Below are 6,247 nucleotides of genomic sequence, written 5' to 3'. Positions count from 1 at the left end.
AAATCAACAAAACACTTCACCCCTACAACAAATCAATAATCAACAATCCTCGACATACGATGATCCCATGTTCCCATGCTTTAAACAATATGCAAGAAAAATTAAAATGCCTCCATGCGGGCTCACGATCTATCTAAGAAAATAAAAACTTGCCTCCACACGGGCTCACGATTTAACTAGAGATTGAGTTTAGAAAAGCTCACAAAGGGTCCTTAAGCAACTTCAAATGATTTTTCAATTTTTTCTTTGCTTTGCTTGCTTTGCAATTTTTATTTTATTTTTGAGCTTTTTGTGCTCTTGCTTAGCTTAACTTGGCTTCTTTTGCTTCTCTTGCTTTTCAATTTCCCTTTGCTTCACTCTCTTGGCTCAATTCACCTAGCCAATCAAGAACAAACATAATAACTAACTAAAGATAAAATAAAATAAAAGTAAAGACAAGATTAAAAGAGTACTAATTCCTATTTATTTTCCAAATACGACAGTGCCAAATCCCCGGCAATGGTGCCAAAACTTGGTGTGTTGCTTGCCGAAGCAACCAAATTGCAAAAGTGTGGCCAAGTTTAAATTTATGAAATGCCACTACCACTTCTAACTAAAAATATGGCTAGGGTGATTAGGGATCATCCCAAGGGATCGGAGGTGTATTTGTGATGGAAATTAATGTCGAATTAGTAGGTCGAATGATCAAAGATTGATTGGTGATTAATTAACTAAACTACAATGCAATTAAAGATTAATGCAATTAAAAAGAGAGCAATCTAGAAAATAGGGAAAAGATATAGAAGAGAGGTCTTGGGACATAGAGTCACCACTAAGCTTCACTTCATCAAATACTAGCAATTATACATTAATGGGAAAATTTAAATTGTAACTTTGTGTTTGTGTGTGACATCAATTGAAACTAAGCATGGATGACAAATAAGTATAAATTGTCTAGCCAATTTTTAATGAATAGCACAACCTATCAAATGAGACCAAGATTCCATTCAATAAAACCACAATTAATGTACACACAAATATCTAGAGATATACACTCTTTGTATTCAAAAGTATGGAACATCAAGAAATAAGAATAGATTGCTCACCTACCAAAGAAATTAAAGCATCTACACTACAACTAGGCTAGAGATATGAAATTAAACTAATTAAACTAGAGATATGATACAATCCATCAAGAAACAAGTGTGAACCATCAAATAAATTACAAAAGTATTCCATTAAGCACCATGCCTTGACCATCACTAGATTAACATCATCAATACACATAAACATACATCAAATTCATTAAATCTAGAGATAAAAACATGAACATCAATTCTAGCATACATAGACATATGACTAGAGCTAAGTGATCAATTGAAAGCATTAATCCATACAAATCAAGTAAAAATCACAAGATCTATATTTATTCATGGTCAAAACATCTATTACAACTAAAATCTCCAAAAATACACAAAATTTAGGCTTGAGAAGCAAGCTTAGGGGCTATCTCTAGCCCCAAGACAAGGATTTAGCCACTCATTGAAGTGGACATGGAACCCTCAAGGGCTAGCTTGGAGGTTGGCATCATCATCTTCATCCTTGTTTTCTTCTTCAAAACCCTAATTTTAGAGAGAAAAACAATCTATTCTATATTTTGTAATAATAATTTCTAATATCTATCTACTACAATGATGTTTAATAAATCAATTACACACTCCTTTGAGTGAGGACCAAGTCAGAATAATAGCCTTTGATTGGAGGAAATTTGTAGCTATGCACGATAGGTAGAAATTGGCGCACTTGGGAATTAGACAGCTTACTGTCAGCAGGCATTTCGATCGATCGAAGATTTTGCTCAGCAAAGTGGATAAGGCCCGAAGATATTTTTGATGCCACGTTAGCTTCAATCGATCGAAACTGACATGGCATCAAATGTATCTTCAGGCCTTATCCATTTTATTGAGCTGGCACTGCCTTCATTTCGATTGAATGAAGATCACTTCGATCTATCGGGACTTCCTTTCGATCGATCTATCAAACACTTAGCTTTGATTGATCGAAGCTGACGTGGCATCAAAAATATCTTCGGGCCTTATCCACTTTGCTGAGCTGGCACAGCCTTCATTTCAATCGATTGAAGATCACTTCGATCGATCGGGACTTCCCTTCGATTGATCAAAGTTCCCCTGATGCAATTTTCTTGGCTTCTTTCTAACTTTGCTCCTTAACTCTAAAAATGGCCTAAATGGCTCTTGTTAGCCTGTTTGAACATTATTCACCTGAAATAGGTAATAACACAAATAAGTACCTAAGACATGAAACTAAGATAGATGAATGGACTAAAATACCCTAGCTTAGGTGCTAAAATGCGTCACATTTGAGCACTCATCAATAAGCGCCTAAAAAGGGCAATAACATGAAATTAGTCTAAAACGGGAAAATAAGATAGATAAAAGTCCTAGAATACTCGAGCTGAAGGGATTTAAATACGCACTTTTTAGCGCTCATCACACCCCCAAACTTAAATATTGCTAGTCCCTAGCAATGAACTACGAAGTAAAGGAATGAAATAAACAACTATACAACTATAACTAGAAAGCAATAAATGGAAAATGCCACTTTCGTAGGGAACACGATTGCATTTAGCGCATGTAACATGCCTTTTAAACCCCTAGGTTACCCCTAGTGGACGAGTGAAGTCTCGTGAGGGCTTCTAGAAATGATACCCACAAACATTAAGCTCATTCTCTCAAAAGAGGCACTAATATTGCAAACTAGCATTGGGAGAAAACTACCTCAAGTATGCAATTTTTCAACTATTTCAAAGCAATCTCCCAAAATTTCAACATCAAGCAAGCAAGTATGGTCCTCTACACATCAAGAAAATGATCATACAAATCAAAACAACTCTAGAATCATTTTTGAGTGGACTGATATAAAATATGTTGCTATCTAAGCCAACTAAAGAAATGATCACATCCTTACCCTCAAACTAGTACACAAATCTAATCCCGATCATCAAAACAAAGAGTAGACATTTTATTAAAGCTTCATCTAGGTGCGCTTATTCTTTTCATACTTTTTTTTTTTTAAATCCTAAGGATCAAAGATGGAAGCATAGTGCAATGTGTTAATCTATTAAACTTTCTAGCGATCCATGAGGTCGAGCGTTAGGTCAATGACTCCCAAACCAGACGGCTTTAGGGCATTAGGTATTCAAACACCCCTAAGGACTTACAAGCTCAAATTAACTAGGTTACAAATCAAAACAACCTCTATCTAATCATTTCCCACTTTTCACTTTTTTTATTGCTTTTGCAACTTCTTCTTCTTCTTCTTCTTCTTTTTTTTTTTTTTTTTTAACATTCAATTATTAACCTAGAGTTTGGGCCCTCCACCTTTCAGCACGACAAATTCAATGATTGATGAGGCTAGAATCTCGGCTACTCAATGAAAAGGGTTTGTTATCCACTTTTGTTAAGATGAAAGCTTTCAATGCACTACTAGCCCAATTGGTATATAACTAATTCAATAATCAACAAAGCATGTACCCCACAAATGAATGCTAGTGTATGCCTGTGCTAGTGTAGAATCCTAGAGTGAATCTCAAAACAATCACAAAATCTGGATGATGTGGATCATAAGTGCAAGCAAGATATCAATCTTTCAAAAAATTTACTCTTAAATGGCATCCACATGGCATACAAGGAGTATTTGACTCTTAAGTTAAGCAATTTTTAAACTTTAAACAATATAGTCCTCAAAAGATCAAAATCATTGCTAACATGGATCTCCAATCTCAATCATGCATTTAAAAGTCAACTTTAAGTAGAATGCAATAAAGTCACCTTACCCCTAAACTTAAACCGCACATTGTCCTCAATGTGCAATGAGAACAATGGAAAAGATGGAAAGAGTACACCATGGTGGCAAAAGCATGAAGCTCGGTAGTGAACCAATTCGAAAGACGTCTCCCCCAAACTTGGAATCAACAACCTATGTGAATAACCACACTAGCAAACTCACATCAAATATAAAATGGGATAAGAATAACCAAGGCATGCAATCTAAGGTAATAGAGCACAAGATGAAAGAGAGATATGAGATCAAGCCCAAGATAAATCATAAAGTATGCATGACTACACATAAGGGCACAATGATGAAAAGATTATATATATATATATATATATATTTAAAAAGTATGTACAATGAAACAAAATGCAAGAAAGATAAAGAACATGGACTATACTAAAGATAAAAGACACAATGTGACATGTGGGTGCTAAGTTTAACGTCTCTAGCAAGACGGAATGCTGCTTTGAAGTGTTGAAATATATATATATATATATATATATATATATATATATATAAAATGAAATGGATAAACATCTTGATCGACCGAAGAATGATGTGGACCATAAGTGCAAGCATGATATCAATCTTTCGAAAAATTTACTCCTAAATGGTATCCACAAGGCATACAAGGAGTGTTGGACTCTCAAGTCAAGCAAATTTTAAATTTTAAGCAATATATTCCTCAAAACATCAAAATCATAGCTAGTTATGGACCAATCATAGAAAATCCCTCAAATACACAAGTCATGCTCAAAATTTTGAATTTAAAAACAATCACTGCAAAGCACCATTACCCTCAAACTTAAATGGCACAGTGTCCTCAATGTGCAAAGAGAACAAAAGGAAAGAGTATACCAGTGCAACTATAGCAAAGAATAGTTGGAACAGAAGCATCCAAATTAGGTGGCATAGCCCCCCCCCAAAAACTTGGGATTAACTATGGTCCTGAAATTTTGGCACTTGGATAAAACTCATCAGATAACAAAAGGGATAATAACTGTGCACAATGGACATACAAGTGTAAATGGGATAACAACTGAAAATAGAGAGAGGTATAAGGGTGGTCCTGAAAATTTTGGGTAGTACGCTCTCTCATTGAAGTCACTTAGATGCACCTGATGGAGTCAATTACAAACAGATATATCAATACAAGGTATGACATCCAATATATATCATGTATAAATAAAAATAATATACATCATAGCATAGTATCAGGGCCAACAGACTGGCCGTAAAAATAGAGTAACAGTAATAATGTATCATAGATATATAAAATGATAGGAGTAAAAGGATAGAGAGATCAGGAAGAAGAGGTAGGACGGCCAGGGCGCACTCCATGGATGTCTTTGGATAGATCTCTGAATGCGGTCATGACATCCATGCGGAGGGAAGCAATGTCAGCTCTAATGGAGATAGTCTCTGCGCGGATAGATACCATTGTGTCCTCCAGAGTCTGAAGTCGCTCTCCGAAGTCGGGTATGTGAGCAGGAGCCTCAGGTGTCGCTGGAGTGGGAGAATGATGATCCTGAGCCTGCTCCTCATCATGAACGGGTGACCCAACTGGAGAGTGCTGCTCTGGGTCCTCTACAGGCTGCTCCAAATCAATGTCCATGTGTACGGCAGTCGAATCGACTGCGACGTCGTCCGCTGCCAGTTCTGCTGCTGCTGCCTGCTCCTCTTCCTCTAGATCCTTAGCTGCCTTTACAACATCATCTCGCAGACTCTTGATAAGAGCATTGCAGCTCTTATCCCAGTCCTTCTTCTTGAATGAGCAGGCTCTAGACTCAGTCTGCTCCCGTGGCTGGAAGGGATAGCGCTGATCTCTCAGAATCTGTATAATGAGATGGCCGAATGGGAGATACTTAGCCCTTTTGGGCTTGGCCTTGCTGATGTAGTTGACATATAGCTTCATCATGACGCTCCAGATGAGCACAGGAATGGACAGCTAGTGCCCTGTATAGAAGGCGTATAGAGCTGTAAGATAATCGCTGCGCTCTGTGTCTTGTGGCTGGCAATGAAAATATTTTGGTATAGCACCGAATCAAAAAACCATAGGTTGTCTGGCAGATGGCGAAGGTCTCGCCACCGGCATAGTGACCTATGAGTAAAACGGCCATGTCTGCATATGATGGCCTGTAGAGAGTGGGATATGTGTCCTGTAGCTCTGGAGGGCAGACATGTGGATAGTGGCACGATCTGGACAATGTGTCCACAGTGATACGGATCGGGTAGCCGTCAATGGTGGTCCGCAGCTCCGCCAGGTTACTCGGGGCAGGCCGGAGGTTCTGGAAGAACATCCGGACCAACCTCGTGTACACTGGGTATGTGACAGGGGCAAGTACCGATTGGGAAAAGAAGTCTGTATCAAAGACCGACTTGTGCGCCACTCGAAGGCATAAGTATCTATGTA

The sequence above is a fragment of the Cornus florida genome, unplaced genomic scaffold (genome assembly GCF_030987335.1).
Source record: "Cornus florida cultivar Cherokee Brave unplaced genomic scaffold, ASM3098733v1 CherokeeBrave_3.0.0_Hap2_Chr05, whole genome shotgun sequence".
In the NCBI taxonomy this organism is placed as follows: domain Eukaryota; kingdom Viridiplantae; phylum Streptophyta; class Magnoliopsida; order Cornales; family Cornaceae; genus Cornus; species Cornus florida.
The sequence above is the reverse complement of the archived record's forward strand: the minus strand, read 5'-3'. Positions refer to the sequence as shown.